We start from the raw sequence: 14,111 nt of genomic DNA, 5'->3' as shown, positions 1-14,111 counted from the left end.
CCTACCTATTCAATGTCTCCTGGATATGTTCAGCTTTTTGTCTGTAAATATCTTCCTTGCTCCCTCCACTCCTTCTTCTCACCTATTTTTTCCTTTTCTCTCCTTTCTCTTGTTTCAGCCCTTTGTTCCATGTTCATAGTGAATATTTTATCACTCTCTTCAAATTTAAGAATTCCTGAACTCAAGGATAATTTATAGGACTTTTATTTCAATAACTTTTTTTTAATTTTCAAAGATGTGGAATGGTTTGTTTTCACTTTTTATCTTGTAATATTTGTCTTATTCATTTAAAGTTATCATCTTAAAAGATATAGAAGAACATAAAGATGTACATATATGTGGGGTATCATGTTACATTTTGATACATGTATACATTCTATAATATTTAAATCTTAGTAAATATATCTAGTTTCCTCAAACAATTACAACTTCTTTATGGTCAAAATACTCAAAATCCCTTCTTCTAGCTTTTATAATGTACAATACTTTATTACTTTATGACTTTTTTTGGTGGTACCAGGGATCAAACTTAGAACCTTGCACTTGCCAGGCAGGTATTTAGTCCACTGATCTGTCTCTCCAGCCCCCCTAGTGTTTTATCAAGTTACTGGACTGTCCAATAGCTCACCAAGAACTTCTTGCTTCTATTTTCCTGTAACTTAATACCTATTGACTAACAATTCCAGTTTCCTTTCCTCCTTCTACTTTTCCATGGCTATGCTAGCCCCTATTGTGTTCTCGTCTTCTATGAAATCAACTTGTTTAAGACTCCACATACCCATGAGATCATTGGGTACTTTGTCTTGGTTATTTCACTTACCATTATGAACTCCAGTTCCATTCTTGCTGCTGCAAATGGCAGGATTTCATTATTGGCGATGGAACAGTATTTCATTGTCTATATGCACCAACTTTTCTTTGTTCATTCATCAGTTGATGGACAGTTACATTGTTGCCATTTCTTGGCTACTGTGAATAGAATCACAAGGAGCATGGGAACACAAATGTCTTTTCAATGTATTTTCATTTCTTTTGTATACATACACAGTTCTGGGACTTTGACTTGCATGTAGTTCTATTTTTCAGGTTTTTTTCAGAACATCCACTCTGTTTCCCTAATGGCTGTACTAATTTTCACTCTCATAAAGACTGTAAGAGGATTTCCTTTTCTCTATATCTTCACCAGCCTTTGTTATCTTTAGTTCTCTAAATTGTGACCATTATTTCTGGAGCAAACTATTTTTTAATTGTGGTTTTTAATTTCAATTTTTTTGGTGATACTGGACATATTTTCATAGTTCTATTGGCCATTTCTTTGTCTTCTCTGGATATATGTTAAATTGGGTCAATTGCTTATTTTAAAATCAGGTTGTTACCGAGTTATTTGAATCTCTGGCCATTAATCCCTTACTACATATGTAGTTTACAAATATGTTTCCCTATTCCATAGCTTGACTCTTTGCTTTGTTGATTATTCATATTGCTTTTAAAAAGCTTTTTAATTTGGTGTGCTCCTGTTTATCATTTTTGCTGTTTTTTCCTTTGGGTCTTGTCATTGCACTGTTTTGAATTTCCCCCTATATTTCCTTCAAGGCATTTCATAGCCTTGGGCTTTGCAATTAAGTATTTAATCCATTTTGAGTTAACTTTTGTAACTGGTAAGAGCTAAGGTCTAGTTTCATTGTTCTGCAAGTGGATTTTCAATTTTCCCAGTACTATGTATTTAAAAGCTTGTCCTATCCATAAAGTGTGTTCTTTAAAATTTTACAAAAATTAATTCACTGTTAAGATGTAAATCTATGTTTATATTCTCAATTCTAACCCACTTACCTATGTATCTATTTCATGCCAATAAAAGCAAAGTTGTTATTTTAATTACTATATGAATTAGAAGAATAGAAAAGAAGTTACATTGTGCTTATTGATTGATGATATGACCTTATATAAGGAAAATTCAAAGAACATTGAAAGCTCTTAGAAATAACAAATGCAATAACTTATTACTGTTGCTTTCTAATGTATTTTTTAAATTTATTTTTTATAGAGAAATAAATATGAATGAGACAGTTTCACAGCTGATTAACAGGACAGTTTTGATAGTCAATACACTGTACATTGTTATCTTCTTAGTGGTTATCCATAGTACAAGAAGCAGACAGGATATTCTGTCCAAACACTGTTAGTACACTTCTTTCTTCTCTTTGAATTAAGCGAAAGTTGCTGTAAATTTATCCTGACTATTTTGTATATATAAATACAAAATGATCTTTCCTTTGTATCGTTTTTTTTTTGTCCTGTCAGAGGTGAATATTCTCTTGGCATCTAAATACTATAGATGTTTGAATTCAACTAAACAATCTAACACTGTCTAGAAGTCTATAATATTAGTGGGTTATCCTCAGAAGTTATTGACTTGAGCCTTTTACAGCTCATCATATTAATATGTCTAATGTATTTTGAAGTCAGGTAACACACTAACTTCTTTGTACTTTTGCTTAAGATTGTTCTGGCATTTTTTTGTATGGTTTCATATAAATTTCAGGATTACTTTTTCTAGTGCTATGAAGGATATCATTGATATTTTGATGGACATTGCATTGAAGTTGCAAATTTCTTTGGATAATATGAAAAATTTGACTATTTAATCTTCTAGTTCATTAAGACTTTAAGATTCTTTAAGTCCATTTAAGATTTTTTTAAGTCCATTTCAAATTGTCATCCTTTTTAAATTTTCATTGTAGAGATCTTCTACCTGTGGTTAAATTTATTCCTACACTTTTACAAAGTTTTGTTTGTTTGCTATTTTGAATGATATTACTCTCTTGATTTTCATTTCAGATAATTCACTAGTAGTGTATAACAACATTACTGATTTTTGCATGTTGATTTTGTATTGTGAACTTTTCATAATTACAAATATTAGGTGTAATTTTTTTGGAAGCACCTTTTAAGTTTTTATGTGTAAGATGTCAATCTCAAATAGTCTCAAAGCGACATCTCCTTTTTAAATTTGGGTACTTTTTTATTGTCTTATCTTGCTTCATTACTTTGGCCAAGATTTCAAGTTCTATACTGAATGAATGTGGGTAAAAGTAGTCACAGATCTTAGAGGAAAATTTTCAATTGCTGTCATGACAATGGCTGTTAGGCTTTTATATATGTCTTTATTATGTTAGAGTATACTTCTAAACTTAATTTGTTCAGAGTTTTTAATCATAAAGTAACATCAGAATTTTACAAATCCCGGCTGAGTCCGCGTCCAGCTCGGGAGTACAGCCCCTTGCTTCTCTGCCGCTGGTCCACACTGCTACCAGCTCGCCATGCGTGACTATGTCGCTGCGCTCCTTGTCGACAATGGCTGCTGCATGTGCAAGGCCGGCTTCATGGGAGATGATGCCCCCAGCACTGTCTTCCCCAAGGCACCAGGGTGTCATGGTAAGCACAGGTCAGAAGGCCTCCTACATGGAAGATGAAGCCCAGAGCAAGAGAGACATCCTGACTCTGAAGTACCCCATTGACCACGGCATTGTCACCAACTAGGACGACATGGCAGCACACCTTCTACAACGAGTTGCGTATGACTTCTGATGAGGACCCTGTGCTGCTGACTGAGGCTCCCCTGAACCCCAAGGCTAACTGTGAGAAGATGACCCAGATCATGTTTGAGACCTTCAACACTCCAGCCATGTATGTGGCCATCCAAGCTGTGCTGTCCCAGTATGCCTCTGGCCACACCACTGGCATTGTGATGGACACCGGTGACGGAGTCACCCACACTGTGTCCATCAACGAGAGTTATGCCCTTCTCCACGCCATCATACGTCGGGACCTGGGTGGCCGGGACCTGACAGACTACCGCATGAAGATCCTGACTGAGCGTGGCTACAGTTTCACTACCACGGCTGAGCGGGAAATCAGGAAAAACCGATTGACTTCAGGAAAAGCTGTGTTATGTTGCCCTGAACTTCTAGCAGGAAACGGCCAACGCTGCCTCCTCCTCCTCCTCTTCCTCCCTGGGGAAGAGCTATGAGCTGCCGGACGGCCAGGTTATCACCATTGGCAACGAGCGGTTCCGCTGCCCAGAGGCTCTGTTCCAGCCCTCCTTCCGGGGCAGGGAGTCCTGTGATATCCATGAAACTACAGCTCCATCATGAAGTGTGATGTTGACATCCGCAAGGACCTTTATGCCAACACAGTGCTGTCTAGTGGTACCACCGTGTACCCAGACATCGCCAACAGGATGCAGAAGGAGATCACGGCCCTGGCACGATGAAGATCAAGATGAGTGTCCCTTACCATCAGGGCTGCTGTTTCTAGCGGCCTCCAGTGGGGGAGCGTGGCGGCATCCGGGGCCTCTGGATGACTGTTCCTTCTCTCGGCAGATCACTGCTCTCCATGAGCGCAAGTACTCTTAGCGGATCGGCGGCTGCATCCTGGCCTTGCTCTCCACCTTCCAGCAGATGTGAATGAGTAAGCAGGAGCACGATGAGTCGATCCCTCCATCGTGCACCGCAAATGCGTCTAGGCGGACTGTTACTTCACTGCGTTTCACCCTTTCTTGACAAAAACCTAACTTGCACGCAGAAAACCAGATGAGATTGACATGGCTCTGTTTCTCTCTCTCTCTCTCTCTCTCTCTCTCTCTCTCTCTCTCTCTCTCTCTCTCTCTCTTTGCCCTTTTGACTCAGGATTTAAAAACTGGAACAGTCGGTTAGAGTGAGCATCCCCAAAGTTCTACAATGTGGCCGAGGACTTTGTACTTTTTTTTTAGCCATTCCTAATATCCTGAGATGCATTGTTACAGAAAGTGCCTCACCCTCCCAAAAGCTGCCCCACTCCTCTGCACGGAGGAGGGCTCAGGCCTCCCTGAATCCATGCAGGGGAGGTGACAGCATTGCTTTTCTTTCGTGTAAATAATGTAGTGCAAATTTTTTAAATCTTCGCCTTAATAATACTGTTTTATTTTGAATGGTCAGCCATCATGGCCTCCCTTTTGTCCCCCAACTTGATGTGTGAAGGCTTTTGTTCTCCCTGGAAGTGAGTTGAGGTGTGGAGGCAGCCAGGGCTTACCTGTACACTACTTGAGATCAGTTCAATAAAAGTGCACATCTAAAAAAAAATCAAATCCTTTTTCTGCATCTATTGAGATGATAATGTGGGTTTTGTCATAATTTTTATTTGAATAACCATCCTTTCACTCTGGAAATAAATTCTACTTTATCATGGTCTACAGTCTTTTTAATGTGCTGTTGGATTTTATTTGCTTATATTTTGATGAGAATTTTTGCCTTTGTTTCAAGGCTATCAATCTACACTTAATTTGAAATAACTTCTTCCCTTTCAATTTTTAAAAAATAATTTAAGAGTAACTGGCATTAGATTTTGGTAATCTTTCTTTCTTTCTTTCTTTCTTTCTTTCTTTCTTTCTTTCTTTCTTTCTTTCTTTTTGAAGAGTGTACCCTCCATTGTGGGGCACCCAAGGCACCAGGGTGTCATGGTAGGCCTGGGTCAGAGGGACTCCTATGTGGGAGATGAAGCCCAGAGCAAGAGAGGCATCCTGACTCTGAAGTACCCCATTGAGCACGACATTGTCACCAACTGGGATGACATGGAGAAGATCTGGCACCACACCTTCTACAACGAGTTGTGTGTGGCTCCCAAGGACCCTATGCTGCTGAACAAGGATCCCCTGAACTCCAGGGCTAACTGTGAGAAGATAACCCAGATCATATTTGAGACCTTCAACACCAGTGTTCAGGGTCTCACTGCTAGATTGGACTTGTAGTGATCTGTCTGTTTACAGCCTCCCTAGAGGTGGGATTCCAGGTGCGTGCCACCATGCCCAATCTCAATTGCCTTCTCAGTGCGCCCCAGGGGTGGCGCCAGCATGGCAGGCCCTGGGATCAAACCTTGGCTCCCGTGCCTGCTTGCAGGAGCTTTAATCTGCTGAGCTATTTGGTTGGCCCAGATTTTGGTAAGTTTTTAAATAAAACAGGGAAACCATCCTGTCCTAAATCTTTTTATTTTAAATTGGGAGCAGTTTTATTAAGTGATTCAACCACATTACTCAATTTTGGTTCATTGCAGTTTTCTTTTTTTTCAAGTCTATCTTGGTAAGGAGTATGTGCCTAGGAATTTTTCTATTTCTTTTACATTAGCAAATTTTTGGATATACACTGATTCATGATAAATTCTATGGATGTCTGTATTTTTCTGATATCAGTTATAATGTATTCCTTTTCATCTCTGTTTTTATTTAATTGAGAATTAATTTTTGTCAATTCTGTCTAGTCTTCTGAAGAACAAGCTCTTCAATTCATTGATCTGTATGGTTGATGTAGCCCAGGTTTAATTAATTTCTTTGTTTTTATTGTTTCTTTTCTTTTAGTAATTTGCAGTTTGATTGTTATTATCTTTTCTAGTTCCTTGAAGTATACCAGTAAGTTGCTTATTAAGAATGTGACTTTTCTTAATGAAGCTATTGATTGCCATTACTTTCTTTCTTAGTACTCTGCTTGATCCATGGGTATTATTATGTAGAGTTTCCATTTTAAATATTTTGCTAATTTTAAATTTTTTCTTCATTATGCCTTCACTGAGCTATTGGTTGCCCAATTGCAGTATACTTACATACATTTGAAAGTTTTTCTTATTAACAATATCTGGTTTTTGGAATTGTGGTCCAATGAGATACTCAGTATGATATAAGTATAAAAAATTGTTGAGACTTTTGTGGGTGATCCTATGATCTATCTAGGAGAAGCCCCATGTGATGATAAGAAGATGACATATTCTGAAGTTGTTACATGGAATGTTTTGTAGAAGTTTGCTAGGTCTTCATCTAGGGTTCAGTTTAACCCTGATGTTTCATTGTTGATTTTCTTTCTGAATGATGCATCCATTTTGAAAATGTGTGTGTGTGTGTGTGTGTGTGTGTGTGTGTGTGTGTGTGGTTAGTATCTTCTACTATCATTTTATTTGAGTTTATCGGCCTTTAAACCTCTTCATATTTGCTTTATATATTTGGATGCTTCTGTGTTGTTTGCATATGTATTCAGAATTATTTTCTTTTGCTTAATTGATACTTTTATCATTATACAATGATCTTTCTTGTATTTTTCAATGCTTTTAAAGCTTATATTATGAAATACAAATATGACTGACTTCATTTGGATTTTATTTGTGTGGAATATCTTATTCCCCCTCTTAAAAAAAAACAGAAAAAAATTTAAAAAAAGAAAGAAAGATCCATCATTTTAAGGGCTGGGGAGATGGCTCAATAGAATAAGCATTTGCCTGGCAAGTGCAAGGGCCTGAGTTCAATCCCCATTCCCCCCCCAAAAAGAGAAAGATTCCCTTCTTACCTTCAGTCTATGAGTGTCTTTCAATATTAAATTCAATACTAAATGAGTTTTTAAATATGCAACTGTAATTAGACATTAATTTTAACTATCTGATTATTCTGTGTCTTTTAATGAAGATCTTAATCTATTCATATGTCAGATAATTATCAATAGGTAAGTTTTACCACAGTCAGTCAGTGTATAATGTGTTTCTTAGTTTTATATAATTTCTGTCTCTGTCTCTGTCTCTGTCTCTGTCTCTGTCTCTGTCTCTCTCTCTCTCTCTCTCTCTCTCTCTCTCTCTCTCCCTTTTTCTCTCTCTCTCTCTCTCTCTCTCACACACACACACACACACACACACACACACCCCACACACATTATTCTTCTGTGGTTTAGAGATTTATTTTAGTACTGTTTTGGTTCTTTGTGGATTGTTTTGGTTTATGTAGCAAAACCTCTTACATTATGATCACCATAAGACTTATGAAAATATAATTTGATTATATAAAGTTAATTTGAAGTTATAAAAACTTAATATGATGATAAAGATAAAATAATAAGGGAAGACAAGTGTAGTTATAGCAAGTTTTACTCCACCAGCTCATTCCTTTTCACATTTTGAATTTTCGATGGTCCATTTTGTATATTGTCTTTTTAAAACACATTAATGTAGTTTTATTATTTTTAATTGTCTAATTTTTAGTCTTCACACTATAGATATGATGTTTATGTACCATGGTTAAGGTTAGGCTCTTTTTATGGTGTCTTAGTCACTTCCTTCTCTCTGGAACAAAACACCCAATATCCACAATTTATAAAGGAGGAAAGGTTTATTTTGGGTCAAAATTTCAGACCAATTTGGCAGGTACCAGGTAATAACATGGTAGAGGAAAGCAGCTAAGTCCCCAGTGGTGAGGAAGCAGCCAATAAGAAGAGATCTGGGTACAAAGACAGACCCTTCTTGATCACAGTGCTTCAGTTTGTGAGCAATTTGTTTCAACAAATTTTGCTTCTGTTCATGACTCCACATCCCGTGACAAGCAATATCACAGCCATCTTGAGCACATGAGCAGGAAAGTTCACCAGAATCATGAAATGAGTTAAATTCCTGAACTTAGGTACCACTGTACCTTCCACACACATGAGAGTTTTCAGGGACTATTTCAGATCTAAAACATAATATGACCTTGGACTTCCAAAGACTCATATCTACTAAGTTATATAAAATGCACTTAGTCCATCTCTAAAAGTCACCAGTCTTAACAGCTAAATATTTCAAAATGAAATTTTCTTCTGAAACTCAAGGCAAATTCCAACTGTTAGCTCCTCTAAAAGTTAATAATAAAATTAAGTATTTGGAAAGTATAATAGCACAAAGTAAATATTTCCACTTGTAAAGAAATCATTGCAGAGATAGGAGTGAGAACAAGACCAAAACCAGTAGGGAATAATGAGAAAATTCCATGTCCAACACCCAGGAGAGGTCATGCTGAGACATGAGCTCCTAAGAACTTGAGTGGCCTTGAATCTATGCAATTTCAGGGTGCAGCCTTTCTCTGGGTGGTTACATTCACTGCCCGTGGCTTTCCTCGGTGCATAATTCGCCTTCCTGTCATAACCAACTCCACTGCACTTTCAGTTTCATTCTCATAGCTTTATGCATTACCCTCAGGGGAAAACTGCCTGATCTCCCAGTCTATTTTCTAATATGTGGCTGGAAACCTCTCTGATCCCAAACTTTTGCATTCTGCATCCCTGAAAAAAAAGCACCATATGATATATGCGAAGGTTTCTTGCTATCCTAATCATTAATTAGGCCACCTTGGGGGATGAGCTCTCAGTGCCTGGATGAGTAAGCACTGAGAGACAAATACCACAGTAATAATTCTTCAGCAGTCTTTCTTGCATAGAGGGTTCAAGGACTCTCTTATCAAATATAATCTTTATAGTTTTTCATCCTCAAGTCTAGGAAGGTTATAGTCTTGTTGATTCCTGAAATGCCTTCAAGACATCTCATGACTCTAATGTAAGTGTTTGAATTCTTTTTGGTGTTAATGTTTTCAGAAACCAAAATGTCCATTGCCCTAAGTTTTCAGAACTGTATTTATGATGAAATTCTAAACCTTTAAGATTGGTTTCTTACTTCTGACTTTCACTACAGATCTGGTGAAAGTCAACTAGCAGTGCCCCTTCCATCGTCTGAACATTAGGCTGCTTTGCAATTTCCTCCACCAGGTTAGTCTATCACTCTTAATCTCAGTCTACCACAAAATTTTAGGAGATGGGCAAAATAAAGATAAATTTTCTTCAACTGTACAATGCATATAGTCCACCTCTATATGGGGTTCTTGTTCCTACTGAAACATCTTAAGCTAATTCTTTACTGACTGACTTCCTGTCAGAATTCTGGCCTTATCTACTTTGACAAGAATCTCCCATAAGCTCAGTTATAGCATTGTAGGGATTCTGTGGCCAGAATCTACAAACTTTGACAAATTCTTCCTGGAAAACACTTTCAAAGCCTTTAGACCTACATACTCATGTGCAGTCACAGTAGCTACTACAATTCTCTGTTGCAAAAATCAGTTTTAATCACTTTAACATCACTGAGACCAAATACCCAACTATCACAACTTAAAGAAAGATATTTGTTTGGCTGTTTTTCTTCAGGCCACTTTCAGCAAGCTCTAAGGTGAGAGCAGGATGTTTTGCTGGATCACTGTGATGACCAACATGTACAGAGAGAAGGGAAGATTTGGGATCAAGAACCAACTCTTCCAACTGGCCAATCACTGGTCATTTCTTTTTTTTTTTAAGTTATTGGATACAGGATATCACTATGCAGTTCAGACTCATAGTGAACCTTGTTTCTCAGCCTTCCCAGAGTGGGGACGACAGACGTGCACCACTACACCTGATTTTGAGTTGGCATGGAGGTACACCCTAATTTCCAGGGCCAGCATGGCATGTGGTAGCAGGAGCAAACTTGGATTCTTGGGCTTGGCAGGCAAACACTTAAACCACTGAGCCATCTCTCCATCCCTGGTCAATTCCTCAGTAATTTATTTTGAGGAATTAGATTAGCAAGCTCTATAATTTCTTGGGAGTTTTACCCCATTCAAGAAGCACAGCATTCTTAGTTCACAAGTCTTCATTTATTCATCTTGTGATCATTGCAAGTTTGTACTAATTTTTTAGTTTCTAAAAAGTTAGGAACTCCTAACAGCACTTTCAGCTGCTGAATATATCAATGGATGAGTTCACTGAGAAGTGTTGTGCCCCTGGGATCCAATCCTTTTCCACATACATGATAATTTTATTGGCTATTTTAGATATAAACCCTAACACATGAGTTACTTCAGTGCTGCACTATGATATAGTAAAACAGCATAGACTATGTTCTTAGACATATGTTATATTCCCTTCTACTTTATTACTTTCACACTATATTCTTTTCTTAATGCCAATAGCAAAAGTATTGAAAAAGATTCTGCATTTTATGTTCTTTCTATTAGTAAAAGAACACTCCAAAATATGAAAGAGGAATTAGATTAGCATGCTGCATAATTTCTTGGGAATTTTACCCCATTCAAGAAGCACAGCATTCTTAGTTCACAAGTCTTCGTTTATTCATCTTGTGATCACTGCAACTTTGTAGTAAGTTTTTTGTTTCTATCTGACTCATGATCTAGTTGCAAAATTCTCAACAAAGAGCTGCTGCTAGTTGACAGTGATGCCAATGTAGACAATATGCATGCAATGTTTGCTCTGAAAGCTTTTTTATATTTTCTAATTGATTATTATTATTTGTTGCTGATAGGGATCTAACATAGATATGTACGCATATCCATGAAAGTATTAATATCTCACGATTTAATTTTAAAAGTATCAATTTTCTTAAACACAGTAGAATAGAGAACATGTCTTTTTCCAGACTAAATTATATTTGAGTGTATTAGCTATCAGCTGACAGAAAAGATATGGACAAGAGATGACTTAGCAGAAGAGTCGTTTAGTGGAAAAGCATTCAAAAGAGCATTCATAAATTGTGTTCTACAGGCAGTAAATGAGAAAATATCTTCATGATAAAATAATTTCATGATAAAATTAAGCATTGGATTAAATCAAACCATTTTTTTTCTGACAAGAATTCTCAGGAGAAAAACATGGGTGTTATTTTTCCCCAAGTAGTTGTTTATGAAACAATATCCTTCATATTTCCTCAGCACTCCTCTGCACGACCAACAGTATGCTGCATGGTGCTGTACTATCCCGTCTCATTTTTGACTGCTAGGCAATTGCATTAATAATGTTGGCCTGTGTGATGCAAGGTAAGTATTTTGAAAATCATCTTATGTATTGACTTTTTAGAAAAATCCTTTTTTTTTTTTTTTTTTTTTGTGGAACCGGGGATTGAACTCAGGTCCTTGCACTTGCCAGGGAAGTGCTTATTCCACTGAGCCATCTCCCCGGCCCCAGAAAATCCCATTGAAGAGGCTGTGTCACTAACAAATACTATCTCAGATTGGGCCATTTGTTATATATCTATTTTCTACTTAAAATTTTTTCATTTTATTCAAAATTAATCTCAATTTGTATATAGACTACGTGATATGCTATGTGATAAAGTGCCAGTTGAGCTGCTTATTATAAAAGTATGTTTTAATAGAAGAATTCATATCCAATGGAAAAATGAAGTCATAGACACATAATAAAACTTTTAAAATAATATTTTGAAAAATGACTTAAGGAAAGTTTCTGTTTTTACTGTTAAGTATGACTAAAATACTGGGTGTTAAACATAAAACAAACATAAGCACAGTCTTAAAGGTAGAATTATGATGGCAGACCAGGAGGGCTTCAGAGACCAAGCCAGACACAATTGCACATTCTTTGTTTTTTTTTGCCTCAAATTTCCTAGACTGGGAGGCAACACAGCCACTAATACATACCATGAGGGGCAGAAATATAAGAAACTGAGATCCCCAAAGGTGTTATATGGAAGATTGTGCCCTTCTAGCTCATTCTGCACACTGCAGCTAGACTAATAGCCACACAAACAGTGATGGTCCCTGTAAATCACAAACTTAATCATTCCAAATTCCTCTAATGGCTCCAGGGCCTTATTCATGCTGGGGAAGTACTCTACCATTTCAGCCATTTGAAGTTTAATTAATGCACTCTATTCTTGCCTTAATTTTTAATTTAGTCTTGAGTCAAAATCTTATTCTGTTGCACAGTATGACCTTGAACTTGTGGTTCTCTTGCTTCAGACTCTCAAGTATGTGGGATTAGAGGCAGGCACCACCATTCCAGACCTCATTTGTGAAGTTTGTCATCAGCACTACATCACACTCTGAAAGCTGGCATGCTATTTATGCAGTAGTGCTCATTAAATATCTGATAAAATAAAAAAGAAATACTTTATGAACTATAACTGAGCATAAAGTACTATAAGTCTAATTTTCTTTGAAAAATAGTAGCACTTTCCAGGTGGAACCAAGGAGAACCAACAGTCTTTACCATCCATAAATGATATATGTGAAATGAATAATTGCACCTTATAAAATAGTTGATTAATGTAATATATTTATTATTACAAATTAATCTTTTTGGTGATAAAACCACAAACATGATGAATTGATAATTTTTGACCTTTTCCATGAGCGGAATATATTTATTGGGGGAAAGAACTGTCCTAGAGAAGGACAGGAGAGGGGCCCCAAGCAGGTGGTCCCCAATTTTTAATATTTTTAACACAGCTATTTTAAACTTTGAAGTACTGTCTTCAAGGACCTACATTGTAATAAAACATTAAATAATCAAAATCCCACACTCTATTCAGAACTGACAGGCAGCATTTTACCTGGATGTGGTAGCACTTGCTTGAAAAATAAATTTTTAAAAAAGAACTAAAAAGGGTCTGGGTATGTAGCTCCACATGAAGACCCTAGGCTGTATCTTCAGTGTTTCAAAAAGCAAAATAAAATAATACAAAAAAGTAAAATAAAATTACTGAGTGTGTCATTGTGACTATCTGTAAATTGAGGATGAGATACTTGCTGAACTTAATCTTAATTAAGTCCAGTAAGACAGGACTATTAACAAGACACACTGACTTTCATAAAGATCATAATTACAAAAGATTTTGGTTCAGATTTCACATCTTCACTTTAGTAGTATCCTCCTTTTATCATTCTTGAAAACATTTTTAAATTGGACTTTTAATTTGTATAAGCTAATGTAAAATTTCTAAATGATATGAAGATGGAATATACCTTAAAGTTGCTATAACTGAACATTGGGATTCTTCGGTGCCCCATACTTGTTTTGATTTAAAGTTTACAATTAGACATGAATTCCTTATTTCAAAATAAGACACTAGAGACCGGGCATGGTGGCGCGCGCCTGTAATGCTGGCTCTTGGGAGGCTGTAAACAGGCAGATCACTATGAGTCCAATCTAGTAGTGAGATCTTGAACACCCTGTAGATCCTTCCCTAAAATATATAATAATAATAATAATAATAATAATAATAATTCTCAAGCAGTCTGTACATTCTATGTATGTGACATATGTTTCCATGTAAAAACAATTCAAATATAATATTCCTTCTTGAAACTCAATACGAAACTCTTTTCTCTAATCATAGATTTTTAAATTTATTCATTTTTTATGTTTCCATTATATAGTGATTACATTCCTTGCAGCAAGTTGGTTCCTGTATATGACACATCCTAATTGCTTTTCCATCCCTTTTCTCTCCAC

General features: G+C 36.6%; 1 long non-coding RNA gene and 1 pseudogene across 1 annotated transcript; one reads left to right on the top strand and one right to left on the bottom strand.

The window, feature by feature from the left end:
* Nucleotides 1-3,320: 3,320 nt before the first annotated feature.
* On the top strand, nucleotides 3,321-4,591 carry LOC101585148 (annotated as a pseudogene).
* A 113-nt stretch (nucleotides 4,592-4,704) lies between these two features.
* Nucleotides 4,705-12,443, bottom strand: LOC111813425. Its single transcript, XR_002818697.1, has 3 exons — nucleotides 12,431-12,443; nucleotides 11,474-11,483; nucleotides 4,705-4,759 (listed from the first exon to the last, which is right to left on the bottom strand). It is a non-coding gene; the product is annotated as an uncharacterized LOC111813425 (long non-coding RNA).
* Between the last annotated feature and the right edge of the window lie 1,668 nt (nucleotides 12,444-14,111).

This window comes from Octodon degus, unplaced genomic scaffold (genome assembly GCF_000260255.1).
Source record: "Octodon degus isolate 3935 unplaced genomic scaffold, OctDeg1.0 scaffold00187, whole genome shotgun sequence".
NCBI classification, from domain to species: Eukaryota; Metazoa; Chordata; class Mammalia; order Rodentia; family Octodontidae; genus Octodon; species Octodon degus.
Note: the sequence above shows the minus strand (reverse complement) of the source record. Positions and strands in the feature narration are given on the sequence as shown.